The sequence below is a fragment of the Petaurus breviceps genome, unplaced genomic scaffold (genome assembly GCF_028583685.1).
Source record: "Petaurus breviceps papuanus isolate PSGF00001 unplaced genomic scaffold, PetGlider_PUasm1.0 140, whole genome shotgun sequence".
In the NCBI taxonomy this organism is placed as follows: domain Eukaryota; kingdom Metazoa; phylum Chordata; class Mammalia; order Diprotodontia; family Petauridae; genus Petaurus; species Petaurus breviceps.
In genome coordinates, this window is record NW_027185698.1 from 46233605 (window position 1) to 46249948 (window position 16344).

At 40.2% G+C, this 16344-nt stretch overlaps 1 protein-coding gene across 4 annotated transcripts in view; it reads right to left on the reverse strand.

Annotated features, from left to right (window-relative positions):
• Positions 1–16344, reverse strand: part of UVSSA (UV stimulated scaffold protein A) — a 102306-nt gene that overhangs the window by 61127 nt on the left and 24835 nt on the right. The window lies entirely within an intron of this gene.

Here is a 16344-nt window from a genome sequence, read left to right on the forward strand (position 1 = left end):
TGTCTAGAGAGAGGACAAAGGGCCAATAAAAAAGCCAGAAGACATATTGATTTCAAATGGATTAGTTTCTACTTCTATGAATGAGTTAATATATTTCTACTGCTGAATTTGTTGCTGCTTCATCAACTCCACATTTGGCACTCTTTTCCAATTAAACAAAATCATTTTAAAGTTCAAAAAAACTATTACTGCTATTATAAAAATGGACTGATGCTTAAAATGAATTTTTCTAACTTATTGACTGTAAGAATATTCAACTATTACTAACTGCACAACATACACTAATTGGTGACCATAACTGCATAATTAAGCAAGTGGTGGTTTTTAAGTTTTCAAAGGGATATTATCATTTTCATTGAGAGAACAGGCATAGATTACACCTATTTCAAAGCTGAAAATGGCAAATTATTTGGCCAAGACTCAGGGTGCTTCTTTGTTTATTTATGCCACATATCCTGCCTACTTTCAAAAGGACTTGCTCTGGGCTCTGTAAAGTAACAGAATTGAATCAAATAATCTCTAAGGTCCCTTTCTAGTGTCAACATGCTATGCCTTAAGGTGATTACTAAAGAACACACAGCAAAAAATACGTAAACTGAACTATATATCTCTCTAACGAATCCAACTGCCAACCAAAAAGAAAGGCTATTACCTAAGAACTAATGCCAATAGAAAAGAAGAAATTTAGACAGAGTAAAATCACATTTGTTCCAATCTATAGCATTCTTGAAATAAAAAGATGGGTTCACAAATGCCTGTGTGCTCTAAAATAATATAATAAACAAAGAAAAATGTATAAAGAGAATTTTTTTTCCTCAGCTTTGCATTATGTTTTGGTACCCAGAATATAGAAGTTGTTGTGGTCTTTTACATATTTGTCAAAAGTTTTAAAATATTTAAATTACACATTATTAAATTAGTGTTTAAAGCTAAGTCTGTTCTACAGACAGAGTTAACGATGCTGATCCCATGTTAAATGAGGAAACACTTGAGCAAATGACTTAAACCACTCTGTAAATTTTATTTGAAAATTAGTCAAGGACTCATTCATAATTTTTAATTAAAACAGCCATAATTAACATCAACATTCATTAACATTAGCCCACATCTGCCCTCTGTACACACCATTACAGATGCTTGAGTATTATCTGGTCCAGATCTTTTTCTACTTAAATGGCTCCCCCTAGGCTGCAAGACAGGACGCCATCATTTACCACCACTCTGTCACAATATAAGCTATATCCAAGTTACATGATAAAATGGGGTACACTCACCTACAGCTGGAACCCCCAACCAACTACGTGAATTCCCTCAACTACACATTTGCTCTCCTTTGATCTCTCAGGTCTATAAGGGCTAACCTGAGCAAAACTGCTTGGATTTCAGATCCAGTTCCCATTTTTATCAGCTTGTCAGAAAGCATCTGGAAAAGAGTCACTCATATGACAAAGGAGGGAAGTTTTTTTTCTACTACCAACCAAACCAAAATAAGTCCAACCTGACAGACAATTTTGACCAAGGAACACTCAAAGACCATGAAACCATTTTTTAAATAAATCCTATAATACTTCATTTCTGTCGATCTTGACAAATTCCCAAACTAGTAACTCAAGATAAGAGGCCTCACTCATTATGTTAGCCTATGCAAGTCACTAAGGCTAGGTTTAGAGGGGAGGAGAGAACTAAGCACACCAGACCTAAGTGTTCATTGAACAAGCAGATTGGGCTGTTCCCATTTACCATGAGCCATCGACAGAGTCACAGGAGTACTAAGGATGCCCTTCTCCTTACTCAGTCACCCCAATTCCATCGCGCATAAGTAGCCTCATTCTCAGTGCCCTCCACTCAGAAAATGGTACTAATGCAATTCCTTTAACTAGAGAGGCAAGTCAGCATGTCTCAAAAGTTCGGCTTAAAATGAAGAACAATCATGTCACATCCAATAGCTAATCCATCAGAAGATATGAAACAGCAGGCAAACAGATGAAAAAGAAATAATATATTCTCTCTTTCACCTTTTATAGTTAAATTTTTGGCAGATTTTGTGTTTGTGAGAAAATGTGAAAGTTTAATCTCAAAACTAGAAGGGAATTCCAAAGCCCGCTTAATCTAACCCTTCCCTGAATACGAACCCAACCCCTATCATTCCTTACAAATAGTGGGGGTTTTGTCTTTTACTGTGTAGGCAGTATTAAAAAGACAAAAAGGATTTATAGACTAGGAAAAAATATTAGAATTTCAGATTCTTCTTTACCTTCACATTGACCAAGATTTTATTCATGTCCATTACCAATAATTTATAACTGAATTATATATGATCACATATAATTTCTTTTTTTTTTTTTTAAGCAATCGGGGTTAAGTAACTTGCTCAAGGTTACACGGCCAGTTATTTCTGGGTGTGGTGCTGAGTATCTGAGCCCGGATTTGATCCAGGTCATCCCGACACTGGAGCCGGTGCTCTTACTCACTGAGCCACCTGGCCGCCCCTATCACATATAATTTCAACGTAATAAGATTCTAAGCCAGAAAGAAATGGATAATCCAACTGGCATACGTTTAAACCTAACTTTACAAATAATTTCTTGACAATCCACAATGTCTTGTCTTCGTTGGCCTGTTCTAATGCTATTGGTTTCACAGGAAAGAAAAATGATAGAAGAAATAACACAACACATTATTCTGCAGAGGGTGCAGAATGTAGCATAAATAAAGAAACAGGGGAAAGTCTTTTTGGACTTTTTGGAAACTCTTTTTGGAAATACAAATTAATTGGCAAGGAGAAAAACTGTAGCCTCTATAGTCTAACAGGCCATTCCCACAAAGATTAGTGTATTTCACTAGGAGAATCAAAAGAAAGAAGGCATTTTCTAAAGACAATCTGAAGGATTGTTAGTAATAATCTAACACTGGTATTCACTAACTTTAAAATCACATCAGAATATTCCTAACCTGGAAACATACACAGGCATTCTCTGAGCTGTGCGCATCTGATTTATTAATACTGTATATGGGACCAACTAATCATATGTTGCCTCTTCCTTCTCCTACACATCCTAAATGAATAACCAAATAACCATTCTGGCACTTGGTAAATGACATATGGAACTGCATAACCTAATAACTCTCCCCTACCACCACCTTTCTTCTCCCTTTTGGCTATCTTTTACTGCTCAGAGAAGAACTGAATTATCCCTTGTGCAACTTTTTTCCTGTAGAATACACACCCCTTTGAACTCCCTTCTCTTTCCCACAACCCCATACTAGTATCTTGCCTTCAGGAAAATCTCTCTCTCTATTCCATTTGTGAACCAAAACATTAACCTAGTTATTGTTGATATGAATAAGATTAACGTTAGTGATACAAAGAAAGATTACACTAAATTTTAAAGGTAAATAAAACAAAATTTAAAAATAAGTTCCATCAATCTCTAAGACCCTTTATAGTGCCTAGAATTAAGAATCCTACAGAAATTTCCCTCTCCTTCCTCCTCCTTCTCTAATTAGGCCTGCTTATCCTCAAATTCTAGCATTCAAAATAAATACTTTCTTATTCATTTCTACTATTTCTTGTTTTGTTTCTTAATATTCCAAATACTGTATTTATTCATTGCAAACATACAGTTTGCAAATGATTCAAAGGTCAACAGAAGAAAGTATGGTGGAGATACAAGTAGGCTGAAACATATTAAGAGCTTAAGAAGAGGCACAGAAGAAATCACCTGGGATATTTATGACCAGAAAAGGAGGTGGGCAAATCATCTAGAGAAACTGAAGGAGAACAGAGGAAGAGACAAGCCTTGAACTTGTATACACAATGTTTTCCAAGAACATTGGGAAGGTGTCTAGTGAATTAGGGTAGGTTCTTCCTTGCCTTCCCTCTGTGGATCATCTCTCATTCCCACTTCCGGTATCCGGTTTGTACAGAGGCGTTTGCATGTTATCTTCCCTAGACCATGAGCTCCTTGAGTGCAGGGACTGTCTTTTGCCTTTCTTTGTACCCCCAGTGCTTAGCTCACTGTTTGGCATACAGTAGTTTCTTAATAAATGCTTATTGACTGACCTTTTAGTTTAATTTTCTTTCTTTTTTTTTAAAGCAATTGGGGTTAAGTAACTTGCTCAAGGTTACACGGCCAGTTATTTTGTGTGGGGGCCAAGTATCTGAGGCCGGGAACCAATCCCGGGTCTCCTGATGCCAGGGCCGGCGCTCTTACTCACTGTGCCACCTGGCCACCCCTTTTAGTTTAATTTTCAGGAGAATTTGTGAAGGATTTCTACAAAGACACAGATAAAAATTACCAAGTTTAAAAAGGAACAAACAATTGGTGATTCACACTGGGGAGAGCACGGACTTTTACAGTACTGCAGAACACTAATATTCACATGCGTGTGGCACGTTAAAGTCTGCAAAGTGTTTTGCCCCCAATAACACTGTGAGGTAGGAAGTACACGAGAAGAACAGGAAATGGGGATCAGAAAGGTTAAGTGACCTTCGCAGACTCACAGAGCTACTACATGGAAGACTGAGGATTTGAACCCAGGCCTCCTGACTCAATCCAGAACTTCTTCCGCCATATCTCACTTTAGCAACTTCATGGATTAAAGAGCTTTTGTGGGCTAGTTCAGAAATAGATGTTTTTACCTCACAACTAATTGACTATACAATGAACTTGTAGAAAACAGTCCTTCTGGGAAGGAGGCCTGCACTACACTCTTCACAAGGCATTTAGAAGTGTTAGCATCAACAAAAGAAACACTTACTGGGCAGATATTTCTGGGCAAAGTATAATCTGCTCTGATCAGTCTGGCCGACATCAGAGATGGGAATATTCTGCTACATGCTGTGATTTTTGCTGGCCTTCAAATAGTGAAAACTGGAAGATGTCGGCAAAAGTGGAGATCTGTATCCAAATGACCCTAGGCAGTGCCACCAAGGTCAAATCACAGTTTTGGCTTTGGAATTGACCTGGCAGCCCCAAGTAGATGCACTTTTAAGATAAATGATGACAAAGATATGTATTAAAATCAATTCATTACCTAAATAAGCTAAACCTATATATTATAAGCAAGTTATGAGAAAAGTTATAAAGACTAATCCCAAAATTGGCTGTTCAAATGAAAATGGAAATTTTTTGTCATTAATATATTATAAAAATATTTAATAATAGAAGGGGGAAACAAAAGATGGGGAGGCAACAAGCATGTAAACCTACTACGTGAGAGGCACTAAGTGCTTTACAAACATTATCTCAACTGATTCTCACAATAACCTTGAGAGGCAGGTACTATTATTATTCCCATTTTACAGTTGAGGAAATTTAAGTAAACAGCAGTTAAGTGACTCGCCCAGGGTCATACAGCTAGGAAGTGCCTGTGGCTGGATTTGAACACAGGAATCCCATAGCACCACCAGCTGCCTCCACAGATAGAGGTGGACTCATGGGTGGGATGTATCTGTAGAATGGCTGAGATGCCCACATAGCTGCCCTTTGATATGCAAGCATGTCATCCCTGAAAGAAGAGAACAGCAGACAAAATGCTGCCAGAGCTGAGCTCAGGGTCAGTAAGGGTGGCATCCAGCTGTAGGCCAGTGGGGAAAGTGCTAGGTGTGAATGCCCTTCACCACATGGGGCCTCCAATAATGGGGCATTCAGCACCTCAGGAGGCAGAGCATCCTTCTTTGGAGAGCTGTGCTTGTCCTCACACTGAGCTGAAATCAGCTTAAAGGTAACCCTAGTCTTCACACGGCCCTTTCCAGTAGACATGGTAACTTCTAATCCATTAATTCATTTGTTCCTCAGAACAGCCCTGTGTCATCTGCAGGGTAGGGCTTATCTCCATTTTAGAAAAGGGATTTAAATGAAGTTCAGAGAGGTTAAGCCACTTAACCATAATGGTACAGCCAGGGTTCAAAATCAGGTCCTCTGAGTCCAAGCTTGGGGCACATTCATTCATTCAAGCATTTATGAAGTACCTGCTATGTGTCAGAAACTGTGTGCTAGGTTCTGGGGACCACAGACACAAAAGTATGAAAGTCTCTATGTATGTGTTACTTTCGATTGGTAAGAAACACAACACAGGTAAATAAATACAAAATATATACTTTATGAAGTAAATACCACATGATTTGGGTAAGGCAGGGTACAGGTCTCATGCACGACGCCTGGTGGGAAGCTGGCTGTTATTCTAGGAGGCTGTGGTGAGGAAGAAAGAAGTACATTCCATGTATGGGCCTGCACAGAAGGCATCACAGTGATGCATGATGGGATGTCTCACAATAATGGGGAACACAAGTAGGTCAATTTGACTGGAGCAGAGAATATGTAAAAAGAAACAGTATGTATTAAGCTGGAGTGAGACTGTAAAGGACTTTAAATGCCAAATGGGGAGGTTTACATTTTATCCCCCGGGTGCTTGTCAAAGGCACCATCATCTCGGCATACTTCATCATGCTTAGCACCGGGCCTTGCACATAGCAGGTGCTAAATGCCAGTCTGCTCAGAGTTAAGGCTGGTCTTCCTAGAGTATTGTCCTGTGACATATCTGAGCTCAAAGCATCTTCTGGCTGACACAGGCTTCATCCACATTTCTCCAGCTCTGCCAGAGAAAACAAGTCGTCAACCAAAAAAGTGCCCTTGCTGAGAAATCAAAATGATTGCTCTGATGACTGCTAGGACCTTTCAGAGAAGAGGTCCATTCTTATCAGAAGTACGTTATTCCCAAAAAACTTAAGTCATTTTGAAAACTGTCCAGAGGCAGGAACAAAACATTTTCTATATGGCTGACTTCTAAAAGCATATCAACTGGAAATTTATCATTGCTGATGGCAAAAGCTTCTTTCAGACTCGCCTCAATCTTAACTTTCTCAAAGGACTGATGAAGCTGATCCTCTGGGGTTATTTGCAGTACTATGAAACAGCTTCCAATACAGCCTCGCTTCAAAAAACATATAAAAATCTGAGCTTATTGTTCTTTTTTTCTAATTACTAATTATTACTATTATTTATTGTTACTATTCCACCTCATTAGACTGATAGAACCATTCATAACATGTTAAAGCTGGAAGTAACCTTAGAGGTTATATTTCATATTTTACCCTCATTATATTTCACATTTGGGGAAACTGAGGCAAAGAGTACGTGATTGGATCAAGGTTACAAAGTTCATTAGCAGCAAAGTTGAGGCTAGAATTCAGGTCTTCTGAATTCCCTTCTATGGTTTCTTCATGGTCCCATGAATGAGTTTATAAGGAAACAAGTTCAATTTTTAAATGGACCCAGAAGCATACCTTTTCCAACAACAGTAAATAGTGTGCTTTCCTTTTTTTTTTTTTTTCAAAGCAATCAGGGTTAAGTAACTTGCTCAAGGTTACACAGCCAGGTGTTTCTGGGTGGGTGCTAAGTGTCTGAGCCCGGGATTCGATCTCCAGGTCATCCCAACACTGGAGCCAGTTCTCTTACTTGCTGTGCTACCTGGCCACCCCAATAGTGAGCTTTTCTAAAATGCATACGATAACTAGCATTTATACTGCTTTTTGAAGGTTTGCAAAGCACTTAACACATGTTGGCTTATGTGATCCTCTCAACAACCCTTTGAGTTAAGTTCAATTATTGTCCCTATTTTACAGATAAGGGAACTGAAACTGAGAGAAAGTAAGTGACTTGCTGAGGGTTGCACAGCTAATGTCTGAGGTAGGATCTCAACCCAGGCCTTTCTGTCACAAGCTCAGCATTCTATCTACTGTGCCATTGAGCTGTCTAATAGAAAGAATACTGGATCAAAGGACCTTCTTCTGAATGGAAGTTTTGCTACTTACTACCCTGTGACATGGCAATGTATAATTGGCAACCATACCCTCTCTGGGCCCAGCTCTCCTGAGCTATCAAACAAAATGTAAAGGGTGGACCGGCTTTTCTAGTTTTCCCAAAGCTCAGCACCAAGAGTATAATGGGGTTATATTAGTAGGAATTCGTAGGGACATGTGGCTACCTCCAAAATCAAGGACACTTTGGATGGAACTGCCTTCTCATCCTGGAAGATACCTCCCCTTTGGCCTTCTCAGTCTGGAAGATCTTTCCAACCCTTAATGTCCCCTCGTCCCAGAACCTCCATCTTGAGAAAGGGCCCAGGCCAATCACCTTTCTTCTTCAGACTCTCTGGAGTTCATTACCAGGGTCCACGGTGAGTAAATTCTCCTTTCCCCCTCCACCTTTCACTTCCCTTTTTGGTGCTACCATGTTTCCCTGATAATAAGACACTGTCATTATTTTTTTGGACAGAAAAACACCAGAGGGCTTATTTTCAGGGGAGGGCTTATTTTAATGAACATTGACAGCAATTTTAATAAACAGGTAAATGTGAACAAAAAAATGTACCTTTATTCAATAAGCAAATCACTGGGGAAGAACAGGATGACGCGCTCACTGCTGCAGCTCTGATTGGATGCAGCTCGGAGCGCGGCATGCGTTTCGGGGAGGGGAACGGTGCATACAGAGGGTACTGTAATGTAGTGTGTAGCGCAGGGGATCACCTTCACTACAGTAGCAATCTCAATAGGGCTTATTTTCGGGGGAGGGCTTATTTTAGAGGAATCTTACACAGTAAGGGGAGGGCTTATTTTCGGGATAGGTCTTATTATCGGGGAAACGCGGTATCTTCTCCCATTAGAACATAAGCTCCTCGAGGGCAGGCACTATCTTTCTTTTCCCCACATTTGTATTTTCAGCACTTGACACAGTGCCTGGCACACAGTAATCACTTAACAAATGCCTCTTAACTTGACTTGTTTTAACTTGCTTCAAATTCTTAGAAGAATGTGAAAATGTTGGGTTTTAATTTTTTTTTTATTTTAAAGCTTTCTTCCAGGCTATCTGTATATCTTTATCAATATCAGTTTTTGTATGAAATTTTTGTATTCAATTTGCTAAGTTGCAAAAATAAATGCATAGCCTCTACTACAAAAAAGCAAAAAGGAAGGCAAGGAAGGTAATAAGCCTGCTAGGCACCAGGCTAAATACTCATCTCATTTAATCCTCACAACAACCACGAGAGGCAGGTGCTACTGTCACCCCTTTTTTATAACTGAAGAAACTGAGTCTAAGTGACTTGCCCAGGGTCACATGGCTAATGTCTGAGATAGGCAAAAGAAAAACATTGCACATGCGTCTAGAATAACATTTAACTTCCTGATCTTTAGATGTAAAAATGATCTCAGTCAAACATCACAAAGATATTTCTTCATTGAAAATGCTGAACTCACATTCTCCTATGAAAGGAAGTCTTATGAAATTTTAATAAACCCTAACAAATATGCTTGTAATATTTTAAAATCATAATCATTAAACAGAGTCTCTAACCAGACTAATTTTTATTACAGCAGTTGTATTCTCAACATTAGGCTATAAATTCCATGGAAACACAAATGTGTGGATTCCCAACATTTGGAGAGCGCCATTGAGAAAAGGGAGAATGCAGTAAGTACTCCCTCTGCTGGCCCTCTTTGGTCATCTTACACACAGGAGGAAAAAATGAAGGAACAGGTCACCAGTTAAAACAAATGAAAAATTTAGCTGACTTTTAACATTTGAATCACAACAGAACTTTCTTCTATCAAGGACAAGATCGAGCTTCTATCAAGGAAGGTGGAGAAACACTGTTCCAGATCTGAATCAATGACTTTCCAGGATCAAATGGGAAATCTTGACTTTGTTGCTTTTATCCTATAAATATGTGTGTATATGTACATTTTTCCCCCTTATCAAGCATTAAAAAAGCTCAATTTACAGCCAGAGGTTAAACTGAGCATTTTGGCAGTACAGTAAGTGGCACGAAAGCAAACTTTTAATAAGGAGACCTGGGTTCAAGATCCTCTGTTCACCCATGGGGTCACTATGCTCAAGAATAAAGGAAGAAAATGTTTGGCAGTAAGAGCTGACAACAAATGGCACACACAGCTGCTTCTCTGTCCTATGACTTAGGTATTAGTTAGATCTCAAAACACTCTGTGCCTATTTCTGCTGCTGCTGCTGAAGCTGTTTTGGCTAGACCTTAAGTAAAGGGAGCCCAATTAATTCTCCCATTCCTGAGAAAATCCCCAGGGCCTCCAGGCCTCTGGGCTGGAATCCACGGGCTAGAATATTGGGTTGATTGGTTTGCTTATCTTTAAAAGCAGTATGGTATACTAGCAAGTGTGCTGCCTGCAGAGTTAGGGGTGTGGGGTTTGAATCCCAGCTCTGACACTTACTGAACCCCATGACCCTGGCCAAATTACTTAACCTCTCCAAGCCTCAGTTTCCTCATCTGTAAATATGGGGATAATAATACCTTACACCACCTCTCTCAGAGGGTTGTTGTAGTGAAAGGGCTTTGCGAACCTGCAGTGTTATAGGAATGTGAGCAGTCATTTTTCAGACAACAGCATTCTGATCCTCAGAAATAACAGACCTTCACTTAAAAAATTATTTCCCTCATTGACATATGTCTAAGTCAAGGACTGAAAAACAGCAAAATCATGCTTGTGGTGAGCACAACATTTGGAAGTTTCCCTCTGACTTCCTACCTAGGAAGCTTAGAAGGTTAAATGTCATAACTTTGATGGGGTCCTTCATTCCTTTATTTCATCATCTTCCTATTACCTTTAAAGAGGCAGGAAAACAAGGGCAGATTGTTCCCAAAGACTCATAAATTCTTTGTGTCAGAATGAGCTGAGTATAGGGGAATGCAGCATGGCCCTTTCACATACATACATGCATACATACATGCATGCATACATACATACATATACACACACAGCCTTCTCCAAAAGTCTGGATCAACAGGAGGCAGTGTAGTGCAGTGGAAAGAGTACTAGCTGTGGAGACAGTGGACCTGGATTCAAATCCTGTCTTTGATGTTTATCATGTGTGTAATCTTGGGCAAATCTGACTTCCCTTGGGACCTCAATTTCTTCATCTGCCAAAGGAGGGGCTGGAGGATCTAAACAGCCTCTGAGAGTCCCTTCTAGCTTGGGGTCTATGAGCCTTTAGACCCATCAGTATGACCCTGGTTACATGACTTCTCAGAACCTCAGTTTTCTCATTTATAAAATATGGATAATCTTTGTCCTTCTTACATATCAGGGTCATTCTGGGACAAGTGCTTTACGAACTACAAGGACTATTGTTTTTGCTAAAGATTTAGGAAATGCAATGGACTTGTTGATATTACAAGACCTTTAAACACTAAGAAATCTAGCCTTTTCTATTAGAGTTATTGGTATGCGTATAGCCATCAAAATCTAATGTTCAACAGCTGTGTATCCATTAATGTTATCTCAAGTGTGGTCATTTTCTAATCTAGATTTAGGGGCATTTCATATTGGCTCTGAATTTGGATGATACACACACACACACACACACACACACACACACATACATCACAAGATCACAAGATCAGGATTCAGAGCTGGGAGGGACAGCAGAGGTCCCTAAGTAGACTAACCCCTTCACGTGACCACTGTGGAAACCTGGGCCCAGGAAGGGGAAATAATTACTACGAGGTTAGTAAGTGGCAGAGCTGAGACCTGAACCTAGCTTTTCTGACTCCAAACCCAATGCTCTGACCACTGCACTGACATAAAATGTCCTGTGCTGACAGTGTTCCCCATAAAGCCTGTGGGCTCAATGCTGCTCAGTGACTTGGACTAAGTCTTCCTCCTTTCAATGGATGCTGCCCACCTTTATTCCTATTCCTCCTTCTGACTCCTGGCTAGCATGCTTGGGACAGCTGGCCGGATCAGTAGCAGTGCCAAGGGAACAGCCTTTCTCTATGTGAAGTTACACATCCCATTTAGAAACCAAACCCACAAGAACATCTTGACTTAAAAAGTGAGCCTCCAGGATCCCAGGAAATGATTCCATACTGGTTAAGGAACTAGTTTAGAGACAAGAAATAAATGATGGGGATAAATGGGTGGAAAACTGCAAACCATGGGGCTCCCCTCCCCAAACAGGATCAGTATCAATATCAGTCTTATTTTACTTTTCTGAAAATTACATAGAAGACAGAGAGCACAGTGAAACTTCTCTTCCAAGGAGAAGATATGGGATGTGTCAAGAACCAAGTGATTAGAAAAGAAACAAAAACCAAGATCACTTAACCCAATACGCCACTTGGGAAGACAAAAGATGGAATGTGGTACCAACAGAGCTGCAGACTAAACCGAAGTCTACAGAGAAATTATTGAATCTCATATCCTAGTGAGACGAGTTTTTAAAAAATAATATGGTGATCCAGAGCTGAACTCATCAGCTTTCCTTAGAAAGGTGCCCCTCCTCTTACCGTTCCTACCTCTCTTAATGACAAGCATTACCATCCCGCCATCCACCTTACCTGTGACCTCACAGATCTCTCTGACTTCTCCAATGTCCTATATGAACAATCAGTCTTCAGGTCCCACAATGATATTAAATTCATACCCTAATTCAGCCACTCAACACTTTTTCCTTTAACAGCCTCCTAACTGGTTTGCCTGCCTCTAGACTTTCTCTTCTCCAATTCCTTTTCCATATGCTGCCAAATTAATCTTTCTAATGCATTTCTCAGATCACATAATTACCCTGTCCAAACTCTTCAAAGACTCTTCCTGACCACCAAAAAAGGCCAAACACCATAGGTTAACATTGAAGGCCTTATATAATCAAGCAACACTTTTAATCAATTATTTAACATTTATTAAGCATCTACTACGTGCCCTCAAGGAGCTCACAATCTAACTATCCTTCTAGCCTCATCTCACACTACTCCCTTCTTATATAATCTTGTCTGTCTCAGATTTTCTTGCCTCTGCACCTATAGTGATGCCAGACCCCACCTGCAACTCCCCAGTACCTCTTGTCTGCTGAAATCCAAGGCTAGGAGATAGAAAGTAATTTGCCCGAAGTCATACAGCCAATTACTAGTGGCTGTATATGTAATGCACACCCAGATTATGTGGCTCCAACTACAGAGCTATTTACACTTGGGGTTAACTGTCCCTCAATAATAGGCTTTTTAACAAGCATGTACATTTTGCCATCAAGGCCCAGCAAGGGTAGAATGAATAATATCATTTCCTGCATCTCCTAAAGCTGAGCGAGTATTCAATGCACTTCAAGAATCCATGACTTCATCAACACGAGTCTTACACCACACTGGAGCAGCTGGTTACTATGAGTTCATCCCCTCTGGGGATGAGCCTCTGCCCACTTGCCTGGGCTGCACTTGAGCACAGCAGGGCCCCTAGTCAAAGCCCTTCCATCTCGGGCAGGGGGGAGGTCTGACAGGACCTGCACTCTTCCTGGCACCCAGAGCCCATGGTCATCCCCACGGTATGAGAAGACATCTGAGAAGTACCTTATGGAAGATGTATGACACAATCAAAATTACACCATTACACCATGTTGTTAGCTTTGAATACAAGAATATCTACGTCTGAAGGCAGGGACTGTGTTTTATTCATCTTTTTACCTGGAACAGAGCCTTGTAAGCTGAAAAGACCTAAAAAATGCCAATCACAGAATCTCAAAGGCCATCTTGTCCCATCTTTGCCTGAACAAGCTGGCGATACAAAAGCAAGAAAAAGACAGTCCCTGCCCTCAAAGAGCTCACAATCTAACTATTCTTCTAGCCCTATCTCATACTATTCTCTTCTTACATAATCTTCTCTGTCTCAGACTTTCTTGCCTCTGTACCTATAGTGATGCCAGATCCCACCTGCGACTCCCCACAAGCCTCTCTGCAACATCCTTTACATGCCTTTGTCCAAAGACCTCTAGTGGAAGGACCCTGAGACCTTCAGAGGCAGTCCACTATACTCATGGCTCTAAGCGTCAGGCAAAATGTTTTTTTCTGACATCAAACCTGAATTTGCATCTGTACACCTTCTATCCCTTGCTTCCAGTTTTACTCTCCTAAGCCAAGCAAGACAAACGCATTCCCTCTTCTTCATGATAGTCTTTCAGATATCTGAAGATAGCTCTCATGTTCATCCTTCTCTCTTCTGGGCTAACCATCCTGAGTTACATCAACCAGTCCTTACATGAATAGATTTAAGAGCCTTCATCATCATCATTACCCCTGATCTAAAGACGTTCCAACTTATCATTATCTTTCCTAAAATAGAGGAAGAGGCAGGAGAAAGGAAGACCTGACCACAATACTTCAAATACGGCAGGATGATCAATTCCTTAGTCTTAGACGCTGCCTCTCTAATACAGCCTTCTGTGTTGCCCTATCACACTGATGACTCATTGCAGTCCACTAAGACACTGAGAACTTTGTAGATGAACTGATGTCTAGGCATGTCTGCCCTATCTTATTCAAGTAAAATTAATTATTTTGAAGCCAGCTGGCACGGTAGATAGAATGTTGGACTTGGAGTCAGGAAGGCCTAATCTGAAATCTTGTCTCAGACATTAACTTAGCTGTGTGATACTGTGTAAATTGCTTAGCCTCACTCAGCCTCAGTTTCCTCATCTATAAAAGAGGGATATTAACAGCATCAAAACCATGAGGCTGTTGTGTGGATCAAACATGATAACACATGTAACATGCTTTGAGAACTTTAAAGCACTCTAAAAATGTTAGCTTTTATTATTTTTGTACTTCTCTCTCTTCAGTTGCATCTTAGTAGTTTGGGCCCAATGTTCTAGCCTGACCAGATCTTTTTAAATCATTACTGTTATTCAATATGGTGGCTATCCCTCCCAGCTTCGTGTCATCTTGAAATCTGATAAGCACGCTATCCATGCCTTTATCCCAATTATTGTTAAAAACACCAACTGGTACAGGGCCATTCATAGATTCCTGGGGCACGTGGCTCGAGACTCTTGTCCAGGCCAGCTCTGCTCTTTGGGTCAGTTTCTAAACCAATCCCAAACCTACTCAAGTGGATTATCATCTGGTCCACATCTCCCAGTCTGTACCCAAGAAATGCTTAAGCAATCTAACTAAAGTAGTCACAGCATTCCCCTGATCTCTCAAAGCCTAGTAACTCTGTCAACAAATTAAATGAAATTAGTCTGGCAGGACTTATTATTGACAAAGTGCTGCTGGCTCTTTGTGGTCACTGACCCCTTTACTGGATATTCACCACCTGGCCCTTTGGTACTGCACTGTATTTTCCAGGAATACAAGTCGAGCTCATGGCCTAGAGTCTGCAAGGACCCTCTTTGTAGGATACATCCCCTCCCCAGTCTGGGCAAGATTGGATGATCAATTCCAGTGCCTGTCAGTGCTACTGTTTTCTAGGAGTGTGATGAATGAGCAAACACAAAAAATTCACACCATATGTGTCAACCTTAAACTAAAGCCTAGAGCTGACGTAGGGAATCCAGGCCTCAGGAGGGCAGCACACCCTCATTAGGTGAAGGCAGGTCTCATGTATTTGTCACAAGTATCAAAACAAAATTCTTTTGTACTTCCTGTGACTGCTAAATGAATACACAGGTAATGAGAGGGCACAGCACAATCTACAACCATCTGGTAGTCACATATATGTGACCAGAAAAGATATCATGCTCCCAAACATCCACATTTCCTATCCTTAAATTCTGTATGAGCCAATACCTCCCCCCTTTAAAATTAGATCATTGTTTAGACTCAGCCTTGAGCAGTGAAATGAAATTTCCTAAGTTCCTGACAAAAGTTTCTAAGAGCAGGTCTTCTATTTCTATTAATGCACTCTCAGAAAGCTGGAAGGACTGTTTGCCAAGAGATCACTGGGCCTGTCCTCAAAGCTTGACAGGAGGTACCAGGGTTTGCACTCCCTAAGCACTGTTCTCAAAAGCCCAAGGTGCTCCCCATGCTACATGAAGGCACTGGAGAAGGAATTCAGTGGAGGAAGGCCAGAAACAATTATTTAAAATGTAGCACCAAAAATACATTAGAATTAGATATTTTTAAAAAGAATCAAGAAAACATTTTAAAATATGCAAAAGCAAACAAAAAAGTTCAGAAAGGACACAGCACAATTTTGCCACTAGTTTGTAATATATGCTTTTAAAAAAACTATACATAACTGAAGTCTGCAGTTTCTTACATAATTCTTCATTTATTTCTTCTTTACATATCGAAACAGTGGTGTTGGGGCAGCTAGGTGGTGCAGTGAATAGAGCACCAGCCCTAGAGTCAGGAGGACCTGAGTTCAAATCCGGCCTCAGTCACTTGAAACAATTACTAGACATGTGACTTTGGGCAAGTCACTTAACCCCAACTGCTTCCAAAAAGCAAAAAATATTTTTAAAATAATAAAAAAAAGAAACAGTGGTGTTTGTTGATGATTATTAAAGTTCCTGATTAAAAAGGAATTTTTAAAATACATCATCT